This window comes from Chlorocebus sabaeus, chromosome 20 (assembly GCF_047675955.1).
Source record: "Chlorocebus sabaeus isolate Y175 chromosome 20, mChlSab1.0.hap1, whole genome shotgun sequence".
In the NCBI taxonomy this organism is placed as follows: Eukaryota; Metazoa; Chordata; class Mammalia; order Primates; family Cercopithecidae; genus Chlorocebus; species Chlorocebus sabaeus.
Window position 1 is genome coordinate 133,183,978 of NC_132923.1, and position 17,039 is coordinate 133,201,016.

The following is a 17,039-nucleotide window of genomic DNA, read 5'->3' on the forward strand; positions in this document are numbered from 1 at the left end:
GGTGACCCACGTGCCTTGGCCTCCCAAAGTGCTGGGATTATAGGAGTGAGCCACCACGCCTGGTGATTCTGTCTCTTAAAAAAAAAAAAAAAAGGCTGGGCATGGTGGTTCACACCTGTAGTCCCAGCCACTCAGGAGGCTGAGGCAGGAGAATTGCTTGAACCTGGGAGGTGGAGGTTTCAGTGAGCCGAAATCACACCACTGCACTCCAGCCTAGTGGCAGAGTGAGACTCTGTCTAAAAAAAGAGAGGCCAGGCGCGGTGACTCACGCCTGTAATCCCAGCACTTTGGGAGGCTGAGGTGGGTGGATCACGAGGTCAGGAGATCGAGACCATCCTGGCCAACACGGTGAAACCCCGTCTCTACTAAAAATACAAAAAAACTAGCTGGGTGAGGTGGCGGGCACCTGTACTCCCAGCTACTCATGAGGCTGAGGCAGGAGAATGGCGTGAACCCGGGAGGTGGAACTTGCAGTGAGCCGAGATCACGCCACTGCACTCCAGCCTGGGCGACAGAGCGAGACTCTGTCTCAAAAAAAAAAAATAAAAAATAAAAAAAAAAAAAGAGAGACGAATCAAAGGATCCAAAGGATCCAAATGATCCAGGGATCAGAGAGCTATGAAACTTCAGAATAGGAATGATTTACATAATCCCACTCATATCAAGTCCTTCTGGTTTTAAAGTTCTGTTTTGCATAAATCTTGTACACTTCATTGCCAAGAATAGACTCTTCCTGTTATACTAATATTTTCAAATATCAGATCAACCAGTGGAACATTAGACAATGTTCTTGGAGTTCTATTGGCCTCAATCTTACAACGGTGTATTTTGCTATTTTTATCAGAATTCATTATTTTCATATTAATCCAGTTAGCATCCTGTTTACCAATACCTCGTGTTTTAATTTGCAGCTTCCTTCTAAAAGCTTGGGGGGACTTTCACAACTCGACTATCCTCCCTCATTACTGCCAAATAATTAGTCAAGGAGCTGTCCCTGATCAAAAATTAAGAACCCAGAAGCAAGTTGGAGCATGCCTCACTCCAGAAGAAAACATGACAGGAGACTCATGCAATCATGAGGGGACTGGTTGGTGGTCATGATGGCAGCTGGCAAAGACTGTGATAGCAGGAAGGGGAGACATGCACTGACCGAATCATGAGCATGGTAGACCGCAGCTCATTAACTAGATCGGAGTTTGCATCTCCTGTTTAACTGACAATGACTGCAGAGCCTCTTGCCTGTAATTTGCGGGCTGACTCCACCCTGCATTGCGCACGGTGCAAACTGCAAGGACCAAAAAGAGAGGATGGTGAGTTGCCTTATCCGCTAAATCGTGCACCTTATCTGGGTCATTGGATTCACAGGAATCACCTGCCTCTAAAGAGGGAGCACGACTTCCCTTTGTAGCCTGACTGCATCTGGCAGGAGTGGCTGGGTTTTCTGCAGAAGACAGACCCCTCTCTGGCCCAGCCAAGGCCTCCCGCAGACTCAACAACCCCTGTTCCCCAACCGTCTCACAGTCAGGGAGGACCCACACTGGAGCAAGGCTGCTCCCCTGTCCCCAAACAACCAGGCCCCGGTCCGGCCAGTGGGCACCAGCCAGGTGGACCCTGAGGCCAGGAGGCCGTGGAAGAGAAAGCTGCAGGTCTGGCTTACGTGTTCAGGCTGGTGGAGAAAATGGAGCCAGGAAGTCATTGCTAAGATCACAGGAAATGGTGCAGTACAGGCGAGCGGGAGCTTCCCTGCCCTCTCCAAAGGACCCAGCGAAACATGGCACTTCTCCTGCAGGAGGGGCAGCCTGCCCCCTCAGCCCAGGCTTCCCCAGGTGCCATCCCCACCCTGCCTGACACCTCGGAGCAGCAGGTGAGCTATTAGAGCCCCCACCCCTCCTCACAGGCGCCCTGAGCCACGCGGGGCCTGGCAGCTGGTACTGGGCAGGGAAACAGGTGGGTCCTTCCTGTCCAGTGCAGCGCCCCTGGCAGGGGGATACACCCTGGGCTGGGTGGGAGCCCTGCTAGCTCAGGTCCCGCATCTGGGCTGGTAGGAGGGTAGGAGTCGCAATGCCCAGGTGCCTGTGCCTGGGCTGGCAGGGCAGAGGGGCTGCACCAGCCTCACCTGGGCACCTCAAGTCTGCCAGTGGCACCCTTGGGGGTTCTCAGGTCCCACAGGCAACTCAAATCGAGCTCACAGTGGGGACACAGCAGTGGCCTCCCCAGAGAGCCCGTGGCATGGAGGCAGGTGGGCCGGCCACTGACTGGGGTCAGGACATACCACTACCCCAAAATCTGGCCTGTAGAGGTCCCTCGAGGCCCCCTTGTGACGTCCCCTCCACAGCCCTGACACCTGCATTGGGGCTCAGGACACACCACCCCACCCCAAAACATGGCTGGAGGGGGCAGAATGTGCCACCCCAAACATGCCTTGGGCATATCGATTATTTCGAGAAACTGCAGACACAGGAGTGGCTCTGCCCAGCTGCCCGTCTGGGAGAGAAATGAAAGACATTTCCATTCATAAAGGTCGCTATGTTGGGAGGAGAGCGACTCCAGGCAACTCTGATCACCTGAGAGACGCATGTCCGCATGACGAGCACCTTCATTCACCAGGCAACTCCCCTGCTACAGCTGGTCCACACCAGCCTGCAGCAGCCCCACGGCCCTGTATCTTCCTGCAGCTCAGGATGACACAGATGCCTCTGCCATCTGGCCCCTTCCCCCAGTTTCATCTTCGTGTGGGACTCCCATTTGTGGACATATCATTAAAATGGGTTTTCTCATGTTAATGTCTGATGTCACTTTTCCTCCCCTGCAGCTTGGTGACATGAAAGGATCTCCGTGGCTGGCCTTACTCCCTGTGGATGCCACAGCTGCAGGATACTGGTGCCCCAACAGAAGCCAGTGAAGGAAGAATTCCTGCTCCAGCAGGTGCCTGGTCTCCACCTTCGGGGGCTGCTCAAGGAGAGCGGTAATTTGGGGCAGCAGGAGGAAACATGGGTGTGAACTAGTTCTTTCTTTTTTTTTTTTTTTGAGACAGGGTCTCACTCTGTTACCCAGGCTAGAGTGCAGTGGTACAATCATAGTTCATCGCAGCCTCGACTCCTCAGCCTCCTGAGTAGCTGGGAGACAGGTGAGCACCACTACACCCAGCTAATTAAAAAAAAAATATATATATATATATACACACACACACACACAGAGTGTGTGTGTATATAATACATATATGTATTATGTGTGTGTATATATATAAAATGCGTGTGTGTATTTACACTTTGTTGCTCAGGCTGGAGTATAATGGTGCGATCTCAGCTCACTGCGGCATGAATCTCCCTGGGCTCAAGGGATCCTCCTAGCTCAGCTTCCTGAGTGGCTGAGATTACAGGAATGCGCCACCATGCCTGGCTAATTTTTGTATTTTTTGTAGAGACGGGGTTTTACCATGTTGCCCAGGCTGGTCTCGAACTCCTGGGCTCAAGCCATCTGCTGGCGTCGGCCTCTCAAAGTGCTGGAATTACAGGCGTGACCCATTGCGTCCGGCCAGATCTAAGATTATTTTAAACTATCTGACTTTCTGCATTTCTCTTTGAATATTTCATGGTTACTTTGATTACATGAGAATTAAGTATTATTTCATGATGACCTGGGATTCCATCTAATCAAGTGCTTTAAACCTTTTGACATTTTGACAACTTTCCAAAATCACACTCTAAATTAAGTCTTTTTGACCCTGAATTAACGTTTGGGATTTCCCTGGAATATCTCAAAAGGTTTCTTTTCTCTCCTTATAAAAAGATAGATTATTTTGCCAATGTTAAAGGGAAAATTTTGTTAAATAAAATAAAAAGATATTAAATAAATTGGGCTTATTTGATCAACTAAATTTGCATAGAAGCACTGTAAAATATGAGGTGGTGATTAAGCTCCTCTGAGTGAGTTATATTTGCATGGATAAATATTAATATAAGAGTTTCAGACATTTTATGAAACTCTTAGAAATCTGATACTTTCTATACTAATTGTAATTCCAGTTATTATCTAAAAGTATAGGCCGGGCACGGTGGCTCACACCTGTAATCCCAGCATTTTGGGAGGCCGAGACGGGCGGATCACGAGGTCAGGAGATCAAGACCATCCTGGCTAACACGGTGAAACCCCGTCTCTACTAAAAATACAAAAAAAAAAAATTTAGCCGGGCATGGTGGTGGGCGCCTGTGGTCCCAGCTACTCGGGAGGCTGAGGCAGGAGAATGGCGTGAAGCCAGGAAGCAGAGCTTGCAGTGAGCTGAGGTCAGGCCACTGCACTCCAGCCTGGGCGACAGAGCGAGACTCCGTCTCAAAAAAAAAAAAAAAAAAAAAAAAGGCCGGGCTCGGTGGCTCAAGCGTGTAATCCCAGCACTTTGGGAGGCTGAGACGGCTGGATCACGAGGTCAGGAGATCGAGACCATCCTGGCTAACACGGTGAAACCCCGTCTCTACTAAAAAAATACAAAAAACTAGCCGGGCGAGGTGGCGGGCGCCTGTTGTCCCAGCTACTCCGGAGGCTGAGGCAGGAGAATGGCATAAAACCGGGAGGAGGAGGTTGCAGTGAGTGAGATCCGGCCACTGCACTCCAGCCTAGGCGACAGAGCGAGACTCCGTCTCAAAAAAAAAAAAAAAAGTTATGCACCACAGGAATAACCAAACTTCCTCATCAGTTACATTATAGTGACCTCATCATATCTTTAGCCAAGGCCATTTTAAGCCTTTCTGTCATACACAGTTAATTGTTTCGCTCTGATGGTTTCCTGAAAGCTTTTGCAAGCAACTGTAATCCTAAAGTCTTGTGTCTTCAAGAAGATTTCATGGGGCAGACTTTGACCAGTACAGGTTTCTGATACATTAAGATCACACCGGCCGGGCGCAGTGGCTCAAGCCTGTAATCCCAGCACTTTGGGAGGCCGAGACGGGCGGATCACGAGATCAGAAGATCGAGACCATCCTGGCTAACACGGTGAAACCCCGTCTCTACTACAAAATACAAAAAAAACCTAGCCGGGTGAGGTGGCGGGTGCCTGTAGTCCCAGCTACTCGGGAGGCTGAGGCAGGAGAATGGCGTGAACCCGGGAGGCGGAGCTTGCAGTGAGCTGAGATCCGGCCACTGCACTCCAGTCTGGGCGACAGAGCGAGACTCCGTCTCAAAAAAAAAAAAAAAAAAAAAAAAAAAAAAAAAAAAGGCCGGGCGCGGTGGCTCAAGCCTGTAATCCCAGCACTTTGGGAGGCCGAGACGGGCGGATCATGAGGTCAGGAGATCGAGACCATCCTGGCTAACACGGTGAAACCCCGTCTCTACTAAAAAATACAAAAAACTAGCCGGGCGAGGTGGCGGGCGCCTGTAGTCCCAGCTACTCGGGAGGCTGAGGCAGGAGAATGGCGTGAACCCGGGAGGTGGAGCAGTGAGCCGAGATCCGGCCACTGCACTCCAGCATGGGCGGCAGAGCGAGACTCCGTCTCAAAAAAAAAAAAAAAAAAAAAAAAAAAAAAGATCACACCACTGCATGGCAAGAATTTCCAGAACCTAAGTGAAGAAACTACTTATAACTTACAGCATTCCGGTACATTATACTTTTGTAAGCAAAATTGAAACGATGACTTTTCTCCCTACCTGATCTCTCTAGAATTTGGAAACTATTAGCAATTTTGTTGTTATGGCCATAGAGTTATTTGCTTAAGTTCAGTATGAATCTGCTCCCTTGGAATAGGAAACAATTGGAAATATTGGTTAGCTTACCAAGTGTTTGACTGGAATATCATATTTGAGAGTGATGTGCATAAAATCAGATGTGAGTAGCTTTAAGGAACTAGGGTTGACTTTATGGAGCTAATGAAACCCCTTGGAGGAAAACAAAATTGCCCTTGTACCTGAATTAAAGGGCTTCTGTGGCCTCACAGGTTGAGGAAAGACTGTCCTTTTTTGGCAGTATTTCTCAAGAATATGTCGGGAACCTTGAGAAAGAGGAATCCACCCAAATCTATAGGTATTCCAGGTAAAGTCTGATATCAAGTCCTTGGCTTGACTTCTTAGCTTCAAGAGACCTTTGAAAGCCTAACCTGAGATTTCTTATTAAAAGTTCCAGCAGCCGGGCGCGGTGGCTCATGCCTGTGATCCCAGCACTTTGGGAGGCTGAGGCGGGTGGATCACGAGGTCAGGAGATTGAGACCATCCTGGCTAACATGGTGAAACATGGTGAAACCCCGTCTCTACTAAAAATGCAAAAAATTAGCCGGGCGTGGTGGCGGGCGCCTGTAGTCCCAGCTACTTGGGAGAAGAATGGCGTGAACCCGGGAGGTGGAGCTTGCAGTGAGCTGAGATCGCACCACTGCACTCCAGCCTGGGTGAAACAGCAAGACTCTGTCTCAAAAAAAAAAAAAAAAAAAAAAAAAAAAAAGAGAGAGAGACAAACCAAAGGATCCAGGGGTCAGAGAGTTATGAAACTTCAGAATATGAATGATTTACATAATCCCACTCATATCAAGTCCTTCTGGTTTTAAAGTTCTGTTTTGCATAGATCTTGTACACTTCATTGCCAAGAATAGACTCTTCCTGTTATTCTAATACTTTCAAATATCAAATCAACCAGCGGAACATTAGACAACGTTCTTGGAGTTCTATTGGCCTCAATCTTACAACGGTGTATTTTGCTATTTTTATCAGAATTCATCATTTTCATATTAATCCAGTTAGCATCCTGTTTACCAATACCTCGTGTTTTAATTTGCAGCTTCCTTCTAAAAGCTTGGGGGGACTTTCACAACTCGACTGTCCTCCCTCATTACTGCCAAATAATTAGTCAAGGAGCTGTCCCTGATCAAAAATTAAGAACCCAGAAGCAAGTTGGAGCACGCCTCACTCCAGAAGAAAACATGACAGGAGACTCGTGCAATCATGAGGGGACTGGTTGGTGGTCATGATGGCAGCTGGCAAAGACTGTGATAGCAGGAAGGGGAGACATGCACCGAATCGTGACCATGGTAGACCGCAGCTCATTAACTAGATCGGAGTTTGCATCTCCTGTTTAACTGACAATGACTGCAGAGCCTCTTGCCTGTAATTTGCGGGCTGACTCCACCCTGCATTGCGCACGGTGCAAACTGCAAGGACCAAAAAGAGAGGATGGTGAGTTGCCTTATCCGCTAAATCGTGCACCTTATCTGGGTCATTGGATTCACAGGAATCACCTGCCTCTAAAGAGGGAGCACAACTTCCCTTTGTAGCCTGACTGCATCTGGCAGGAGTGGCTGGGTTTTCTGCAGAAGACAGACCCCTCTCTGGCCCAGCCAAGGCCTCCCGCAGACTCAACAACCCCTGTTCCCCAACCGTCTCACAGTCAGGGAGGACCCACACTGGAGCAAGGCTGCTCCCCTGTCCCCAAACAACCAGGCCCCGGTCCGGCCAGTGGGCACCAGCCAGGTGGACCCTGAGGCCAGGAGGCCGTGGAAGAGAAAGCTGCAGGTCTGGCTTACGTGTTCAGGCTGGTGGAGAAAATGGAGCCAGGAAGTCATTGCTAAGATCACAGGAAATGGTGCAGTACAGGCGAGCGGGAGCTTCCCTGCCCTCTCCAAAGGACCCAGCGAAACATGGCACTTCTCCTGCAGGAGGGGCAGCCTGCCCCCTCAGCCCAGGCTTCCCCAGGTGCCATCCCCACCCTGCCTGACACCTCGGAGCAGCAGGTGAGCTATTAGAGCCCCCACCCCTCCTCACAGGCGCCCTGAGCCACGCGGGGCCTGGCAGCTGGTACTGGGCAGGGAAACAGGTGGGTCCTTCCTGTCCAGTGCAGCGCCCCTGGCAGGGGGATACACCCTGGGCTGGGTGGGAGCCCTGCTAGCTCAGGTCCCGCATCTGGGCTGGTAGGAGGGTAGGAGTCGCAATGCCCAGGTGCCTGTGCCCAGGCTGGCAGGGCGGAGGGGCTGCACCAGCCTCACCTGGGCACCTCAAGTCTGCCAGTGGCACCCTTGGGGGTTCTCAGGTCCCACAGGCAGCTCAAATCGAGCTCACAGTGGGGACACAGCAGTGGCCTCCCCAGAGAGCCCGTGGCATGGAGGCAGGTGGGCCGGCCACTGACTGGGGTCAGGACATACCACTACCCCAAAATCTGGCCTGTAGAGGTCCCTCAAGGCCCCCTTGTGACGTCCCCTCCACAGCCCTGACACCTGCGTTGGGGCTTAGGACACACCACCCCACCCCAAAACATGGCTGGAGGGGGCAGAATGTGCCACCCCAAACATGCCTTGGGCATATCGATTATTTCGAGAAACTGCAGACACAGGAGTGGCTCTGCCCAGCTGCCCGTCTGGGAGAGAAATGAAGGACATTTCCATTCATAAAGGTCGCTATGTTGGGAGGAGAGCGACTCCAGGCAACTCTGATCACCTGAGAGACGCATGTCCGCATGACGAGCACCTTCATTCACCAGGCAACTCCCCTGCTACAGCTGGTCCACACCAGCCTGCAGCAGCCCCACGGCCCTGTATCTTCCTGCAGCTCAGGATGACACAGATGCCTCTGCCATCTGGCCCCTTCCCCCAGTTTCATCTTCGTGTGGGACTCCCATTTGTGGACATATCATTAAAATGGGTTTTCTCCTGTTAATCTGTCTGATGTCACTTTTCCTCCCCTGCAGCTTGGTGACATGAAAGGATCTCCGTGGCTGGCCTTACTCCCTGTGGATGCCACAGCTGCAGGATACTGGTGCCCCAACAGAAGCCAGTGAATTCCTGCTCCAGCAGGTGCCTGGTCTCCACCTTCAGGGGCTGCTCAAGGAGAGCGGTAATTTGGGGCAGCAGGAGGAAACACGGGTGTGAACTAGTTCTTTCTTTTTTTTTTTTTTGAGACAGGGTCTCACTCTGTTACCCAGGCTAGAGTGCAGTGGTACAATCATAGTTCATCGCAGCCTCGACTCCTCAGCCTCCTGAGTAGCTGGGAGACAGGTGAGCACCACTACACCCAGCTAATAAAAAAAAAAAAATATATATATATATATATACACACACACACACACACACAGAGTGTGTGTGTATATAATACATATATGTATTATGTGTGTGTATATATATAAAATGCGTGTGTGTATTTACACTTTGTTGCTCAGGCTGGAGTATAATGGTGCGATCTCAGCTCACTGCGGCATGAATCTCCCTGGGCTCAAGGGATCCTCCTATCTCAGCTTCCTGAGTGGCTGAGATTACAGGAATGCACCACCATGCCTGGCTAATTTTTGTATTTTTTGTAGAGACGGGGTTTTACCATGTTGCCCAGGCTGGTCTCGAACTCCTGGGCTCAAGCCATCTGCTGGCGTCGGCCTCTCAAAGTGCTGGAATTACAGGCGTGACCCATTGCGTCCGGCCAGATCTAAGATTATTTTAAACTATCTGACTTTCTGCATTTCTCTTTGAATATTTCATGGTTACTTTGATTACATGAGAATTAAGTATTATTTCATGATGACCTGGGATTCCATTTAATCAAGTGCTTTAGACCTTTTGACATTTTGACAACTTTCCAAAATCACACTCTAAATTAAGTCTTTTTGACCCCGAATTAACGTTTGGGATTTCCTTGGAATATCTCAAAAGGATTCTTTTCTCTCCTTATAAAAAGATAGATTATTTTGCCAATGTTAAAGGGAAAATTTTGTTAAATAAAATAAAAAGATATTAAATAAATTGGGCTTATTTGATCAACTAAATTTGCATAGAAGCACTGTAAAATATAAGGTGATGATTAAGCTTCTGTGAGTGAGCCACTTTGGGAGGCCAAGGTGGGTGGATCCTGTGAGGTCAGGAGTTCAAGACCAGCCTGGTCAACATGTCAAAACCCTGTCTCTACTAAAAAAAATAATAAAAATACAAACAATAGCTGGCCGTGGTGGTGCGTGCCTGTAACCCCAGCTACTCAGGAGGTTAAGGCAGGAGAATCACTTAAACCCGAGAGGCAGAGGTTGCACTGAGCCGAGATCGTGCCACTACACTCTAGCCTTGAGCGACAGAGTGAAACTCCATCTCAATAATAATAATAATAATAATAATAATATTACTGAGATTATTTTTAGTAGAAAGGGAGGTGATGTAGAGAGAACATATATTTCAGTAGAAAGCCATATTGCGTGCCCCATATTAGATTCTCATCCTGTTTAATTTCTTTGGGGTTTTGTTATCTATTGATGTCTATAAACTGGACTGGTTCCTGATGTTTCTAATTTCCTTCAGTATCTTGCTGCAACTCTCCAAATTAACACTTTCAATTTTCTCCCACCCTTCTTATTGGAATGATGAAGAACAAAACTGCCCTTTGCCCAGAAATCCTGCAAACTGAAGCTGGACGACTTGAAATAAACATCAGTGAGATGAGCACGAAGCCCAGGTGTGAAGGGCCCTCATGCCTGTTGCTGTGTGGGCCTCCCAGACATCACCAGAGACCAAACCGCAGAGGACGCTCGGAGCCCAGGATCTACAAACCGGCCCTGCCACAGCCCCCACACCCAGAAATGAGTTTTTAGTCAGCTCCAATGATTAGCATTTTTTTTCTATTGTTTTTAAGAAATGCCTCTTCAAAGCATTACGAGACAATACAGCAACCCAGTTTCTGTACCATGGAGCTTCTTGGGGAAGTTTCAGACTAGGAAACAATGGGACTCAGGACACATCACCCCAAAATATGACTGTAAGAGACCAGAATATGCCACACCAAAATGTGACTGTAGGAGACCAGAATACGTCACCCCAAAATATGACTGTAGGAAACCAGAATATGCCACCCCAAAAAATGACTGTAGGAGACCAGAATATGTCACCCCAAAATATGCCATGTTGACATGTTGATTACTTTGAGCTAAAAGAAACTGAGAACCAGCCAACAGATAAAAGCTCTTCAACTCCCTAAAATAAAGGGTAAAACTCTCTTTTCTAAAGGAAATTGACATCTATAAAGGACATTTTCATTAGTAATGATATGTGCGCCAGGAAGAGAGCCGCGCCAGGACACATTTTCTCACCAAGAGACTGATAGCTTCACCATGATGCAGCCTTTATACCCAGATGTTTCCTCCCTCACCCTCTCCTCGTTTGTCTCCACCGCTCCCCAGAAGCCCAGGCCCCCTTTCCTTTCTGTCGCTGAGGACGTACATCTGCACTGCTCCCATCTGGCTACTGCTGAGTCTCCTGTTTTTATGGCACTTCCAGGCGTAGGTACAGCCTTAAAACTGTTGTCTCTTGTGAGTCTGTGTTTTGTCAATCGTTTATTGGCAGTCTTAAGAATCCAGTTGGGAAGAGGGAGGCAACTTTCCCCTCTCCACAGCTTGTTCTTTGGGGAACCTGATTTAATCTCCACGGCCCATGGAATCTTCCGGCCACTGTCCATCTAGTGTCCCCCATGTCCCCTCCATGGTCCCTGCTCCATGAGACCTGCCTTCTGTGCCCTCACTCTGGCCCCAGCAAGGCCCTTCCTGCCATCTGGTCTCTCCAGGCCTCATTGGAGGTCACCACTGGGACGGCGTCTCCTCTCTGTCCCAACTCCCTGAGAGGTGCCTCTCCAGACCCTTCAGTGCAGGCCGATGCCCCTGACCCTCTGTAGTACCCACGGCCAGGTCCAGGGCTGGGGCCCAGGTCTCGCCTCTCCTGGTGGGGCTTCTTGTTCAATATGTGTCTGGTTTCTCTCCCTAACTGGGGGCTATATGGCCCAAGCAGTTCCCAGGTAGAGGAGCTGCTGGAGTGTGTGGAACGGCCTGTTTTCCAGGATGCAGAGGCTGTGGAGGAGGCGCCAGGCAGGAGGTGCTGGGGGAGAGGGGGGCTGCCCATCTTCGGCTGTGCCCAACCCTGACCTTCAGTGTCCGGGTTCCTGATCCTCTTCCTAAAAAGACGGGTGTGGCTTAAACCTGGCTTCTTCCCTATTTGCACCACGGCCCCTCTGGCAGCCTGGGGAATCTCAGACGCCTTGTCTGGGAGAATGTTTTAAATACATGAAACAAAATACACAGGATGGCGAGTTACTGAAATTCAGCCGCTCTAGTGGGTTGGATGCAGCCTCCCGGAACGAGCCTCAGAATGTGATGTTATTTGAAATCAGGGTCTTTGCAGACGCCACTTAGGTAAAGGTCTCAAGATAAGATCATTCTGCATTTTCCAGGTAGGCCCCCGATCCAAGGACAGGTGTCCATCTAAGGGACAGAAATGGAGAGACACACAGGGACACAGAGGAGAAGGCCATGGGAAGACGGTGGCAGAGACTGGATGGCACCTCTGCACGCCCGGGAACCACAGGATGGCCGGCAGCCCCCCAGATCCTAGGAGGGAGGCAGCCCCCTCTCAAAGCCTCCGAGGGAACCCGACCCAGCCCCCACCTGGCTTCAGATTTCCTGCCTCCACAACTGTGAGACAAGCACTCTCCATTGTTTCCAGCCACTTACTTTGTGGTCATTTGTAACGGCAGCCTGCGAAAACTAAAAAAGTGACCCTAATATTTAAAAAGCAAAATTGGGAGGTGATTGTATGTGTGTTTCTTTGTTCATACATTAAGTCATAAGCCTGAGAGCAGATCTAATCACTGCCGTAATTGCAACTGAGCAACAAGCACGAACTACTTTTTAAGATGCTGCAGCAGTCACCGGACACCATGAAAATATCAATGGTTCCCACTGGTGAGGTCACAGGTACTGCTATGACTAGTTTGCTGACTACATTCAAAACTGGAGGAAATGCTGAAATTTGAAGTGAATACAAGGTGCCGTTTTTCCCCATCCAGGCTCACAGCACCTTGGACTCTCTACCCCTGGCTTAGATGGTCTGGAAGGGCCCTTCTGGGATGAATGTTCCACAGTTCTAGGTGTCTGGGGGACGTGTCTTGTATTTGCAGTGGGCCTGAGCCAATGGCAGACTCAGGTGAAGGATGGTTTGGCAGCCCCAGGCCCAGCTTCATGGTCATAGCTGGAGTCCTCACTCCCATACTTTGCAGCTGTGTGACCTTGTGCAAGTAGAATAGCCAGCTGAAGCCTCAGTTTCCTCATCTGTAAATGGGCATAATTATAGTATCTACCTCAACGGGCTATTGTGGGGATTACAGGGATTACCAGCGCACAGCCACCATGGGCTAAATGTGAGTTATTACAGACATTCAAAAACAAGAGTTGGGCTGGATTATCATTTTCTTCTTTGGGTCTCTGATGTGCAGCTTGTCCAGGAAAAGAAAGCACTTTGGATGAGCGAGTGTTCAGCCTGCAAAGAAATACTGAGCACAGAGTGGTCAGGCAGAGGGCAGGCAGGAAGTCTGTGAGCACAGGCGTATGTCCATCCGAGCCCACTTTGGTATAAACTGTCTTAACTCAAACGCCAATGAGCAGAGGGATTTTTTTTTTTTTTTTTTTTTTTTAAGACGGAGCCTCACTCTGTCACCCAGGCTGGAGTGCAGTGTGCAATCTCGGCTCACTGCAAGCTCTGCCTCCCGAGTTCATGCCATTCTCCTGCCTCAGCCTCCCAGGTAGCTGGGACTACAGGCACCTGCCACCATACCCGGCTAATGTTTTTTGTATTTTTAGTAGAGACGGGGTTTCACGGTATTAGCCAGGATGGTCTTGATCTCCTGACCTCGTGATCCACCCACCTCGGCCTCCCAAAGTGCTGGGATTCCAGGTGTGGGCCACCGTGCCCGGCCTTAAAGGATGTTTTGAAGACTTTTTCTGACTTTTTGCAAACCCAAGGTTCACCATGTTGCGATGTTACTTTGGTGTGCTCGGAATCTCAGGGTTAACACCGCTGTTGGGCGAGGGCAGGGCCTCGTCCACGTTCTGGAGTGGGTATGTGGCTCCTCTCTCGGACCTCAGCCTCTTCTCTTCTCTCTACTTTAGCTATGCCTTTCACATGTGCTCAGTGTTATCAATCCATTCTTGGACCTGGGTGGGGCATGCCCTATAAATAAATACTAAACCAGGCATCCTTGCCCCATGCATACTTCTGACAGATGCCATTGGCCTCCACTCATGCCTCAGGCAGACGCCTGCCTTGCTGCCATCCCTCCTGCCCTGGAGATAGCTACCAGCTACTAAAGAGCCAGGTCTCTCCCCAGGGCTCCTAGCTCTCCCAGCTCTGGAACAGAGCCTGGGACCCAAAGCCATCATATGTGGGGACACCGAGCTGGTGCCAGGCACTCTCCCAAGCCCTTCGGATGGCACCTCACTGACTGTTCTCCAAGCCTCTGAGGCAGGAACTATTACCCTACCCTGCAGATGGGTAACCTGAGGCTCCAAGTGGTTAAGTGACTTGCTGGAGTAAATAGGGAAGGGGAGATTTGAACTCTAGCATTCTGACTTCCACACTACTCCCTTAACCACTGTGCCAGACCAGCTTCTCCATGCGACTGGCCTTCGGGATTCGGAGACAGCTATCTGTTCGCCGTAGCCTTCACAAGAATGACTGCAAGGCAGGGCTCACATCCCTGGCCATTCTCGGGCGGCTGTGGTGCACAGACAAGCCCTGCTCAGGCCCTCCTTCTACTCACCCCAGGCAACCCCTGACTGACAACAGGCAGCTGCCACACTGCAGCCTCTGGCACCAACTTTTTATCTTATTTTATCTTTTTTTTTTTTTTTTGAGACGGCGTCTCGCTCTTTCGCCCAGGCTAGAGTGCAGTGGCGGGATCTTGGCTCACCGCAAGCTTCGCCTCCCGGGTTCACATCATTTTCCTGCCTCAGCCTCCCGAGTAGCTGGGACTATAGGTGCCCACCACCACACCTGGCTAATTTTTTGTATTTTTAATAGAGATGGGGTTTCACCGTGTTTGCCAGGATGGTCTCGATCTCCTGACCTTGTGATCCACCCGCCTCGGCCTCCCAAAGTGCTGGGATTACAGGTGTGAGCCACCACGCCCGGCCATTTTATCTTATTTTTTGAGACAGAGTCTTGCTCTGTTGCCCAGGCTGGAGTGCAGTGGCGTGGTATCAGCTCGTTGCAACCTCTCCATCCCAGGTTCAAGCAATTCTTGTGCCTCAGCCTCCTGAGTAGCTGGGAGTACAGGTGCCTGCCACCACACTCAGCTAATTTTTGTATTTTAAGTAGAGACTGGGTTTCACCATGTTGGCCAGGCTAGTCTCGAACTCCTGACCTCAGGTGATCAACCCACCTCAGCCTCCCAAAGTGCAGGGATGACAGGCGTGAGCCACTGTGCCCAGCCAACTTTTTATCTTATTTTAAAAACTACATACATAATGCATACATTCATATATGGCAACATTTCAAACACCATGTCCTGTTCTTAATGCAATGCTTTTTAATCTTTTCCCGAATAAATCCAAAGAGGGGTGGCTCAGCGCTCAGTAAGCGCCAGAGGCCATGCGTTTTGTTTTCTCCTCCCCCAGAGCTAATCCTGAACAAATAAACAGCAACGACAGCAACAAAAAACAAAACAACACAAACCAAAGCATTGTGTTAATGAGCCTGAACCATTTCCACACGTCCAGACAGTGGATAAACAGATGGCAGCACCTTCGGAAGCAAATGACCTCTGGTCAGAAGTTTGGGGTGCAATGCATTTCCCTGCACCCTTGCTAGTTGAAGATGGTCTACCTGTCCCCTGTTTATGTAGCAGACATGTGCATACTACGTGGGCTTGTTTCCTAGTGTCCAGACCAAAATACAAGCTGAATGAAGGTAATCATCGCTCCCCCAGTCCAAGCAGCAGCGGGAGAGGCAGGGGCTGCAGGAGGAGGCGGCCCAGGAGCTAAGGGGGCGGGAGGTGTCTCCCTCCAGGCCGGCCTGGACCGTTTCTTCCCGGGCTTTCCCTACCTGGGACCGATCCCGCGACAGGTCAGGAGCCCTCGACTGACAAACTCAGGGCCACAGGGAGCTGTTCCTCGGAAAACCATCGAAACCGCTCAGTAACCAACTCTCTGGGTCAAGGCCCCCGCCCAGATCCTTCTCCCTGTCCAGGGAGGGCCTGGCTCTGGCTCCTCGGGGGAACTAAGGCCTCGGGATTGGCACAGCCCTGCAGGTCGGAAGGAGCGCGGGGGCTGGGAGGAGCTTGCTGGCGATTTCCACCTGCACCCGCGCCCCGCACCCCTGCCTCTTCCCGGGGTTACCCTGCCAACGGCCCTCGGAGCCCGGGGTGGAGAGGGGACAGCAGGAGGAGGGCCCTCCCGGAACCCCTGCGGGGCTGTATTTGGCGCCAAAGGCGGCCGGAGCTGAGGGCAGGACCCGCATCTCCTCGCAGTCTCGACTCTGGCCGCTCCAGCCCCTCGCGAGCGCCAAGTCCCAGGGGCCGATCCAACTCCGAGGGAGCCCCTGTGTCGCCTTGTCCCAGCTCGTCCCCGATCGCCCTCCCCTCACCTCCCAGCTTCGGAGCTGCGAGCCCAGGTGCCTGCCCAGCCCTGCGCTCCAGCTCCTGCCTGCGGAGCCGAACCGCGCCCCGGCCCCGGCCCTCCTACCTGCAGCCGTCGCAGCTCCGGGCATCGGCGTCCGTCCCGGCCGGCCTGGCGCGGGCCCCGGCTTCGCTGCGTCCCCTTCGCAGGAGCACAGGCCTCGGGGCGGGTGCGCGGGCGGGGAGGCAGGGCGGGCGGCCCGGCCCCTAGGCGGGTTATATGGGCGCGGGGAGGGGAGGCGCCGCGGGGAGTAGGCGGCCGCCGGCGTTAGCGCCTTTTTAGCCCGGCGCGCGGGAAGGCAGCGCGGGCCACCGAGTCGCGGCGGGGCCAAGGTCTCCTCCCGGCGCTCCGCCTCCCCAGATGGCCGCGTCCGAGTCGGGGTCCCGGGCGCGCTCTGCCCCGCCTCCTTCCCGCCGCCGTTTGGCGCGCGTCGCCCCTGCCGAGCCCGGCGAGGCCGCCCACTCAGGGCCGAAGCAGGTCAGGCGCCAGGGCCCCTCCCGCGGGCCAGACCCGACCACGACCTTCGGCTGGGCTGGGGACGCCGGTGCAGACTCTGCGCCCGACGCCTGCGTTTCCCCCGGACTCCCTGCTGTCCCCCAGACGGCCCATCTTTCCCAACACCCGGATTCTCTCCGGGCCGCCGCCACTGGCGCTGGGCCCCTCGGCG

At 51.6% G+C, this 17,039-nt stretch overlaps 1 protein-coding gene and 2 long non-coding RNA genes across 4 annotated transcripts in view; 2 read left to right on the top strand and 1 right to left on the bottom strand.

Moving 5' to 3' along the window:
• TP73 (tumor protein p73) overlaps nucleotides 1–16,540 on the bottom strand; it is an 82,108-nt gene extending 65,568 nt beyond the window's left edge. For both annotated transcript variants that reach the window (XM_007980854.3, XM_007980860.3), the window contains exon 1: nucleotides 16,439–16,540. The gene's annotated coding sequence lies outside the window, so the exon portion shown is untranslated. The remainder of the gene's footprint in view (nucleotides 1–16,438) is intronic.
• On the top strand, nucleotides 1,760–6,918 carry LOC140709306 (uncharacterized). Its single transcript, XR_012089802.1, has 3 exons — nucleotides 1,760–1,864; nucleotides 2,813–2,965; nucleotides 6,755–6,918. It is a non-coding gene; the product is annotated as an uncharacterized lncRNA (long non-coding RNA).
• On the top strand, nucleotides 7,599–10,403 carry LOC140709305 (uncharacterized). The gene is made up of 3 exons (XR_012089801.1): nucleotides 7,599–7,703; nucleotides 8,654–8,799; nucleotides 10,307–10,403. It is a non-coding gene; the product is annotated as an uncharacterized lncRNA (long non-coding RNA).
• Nucleotides 16,541–17,039: the final 499 nt, after the last annotated feature.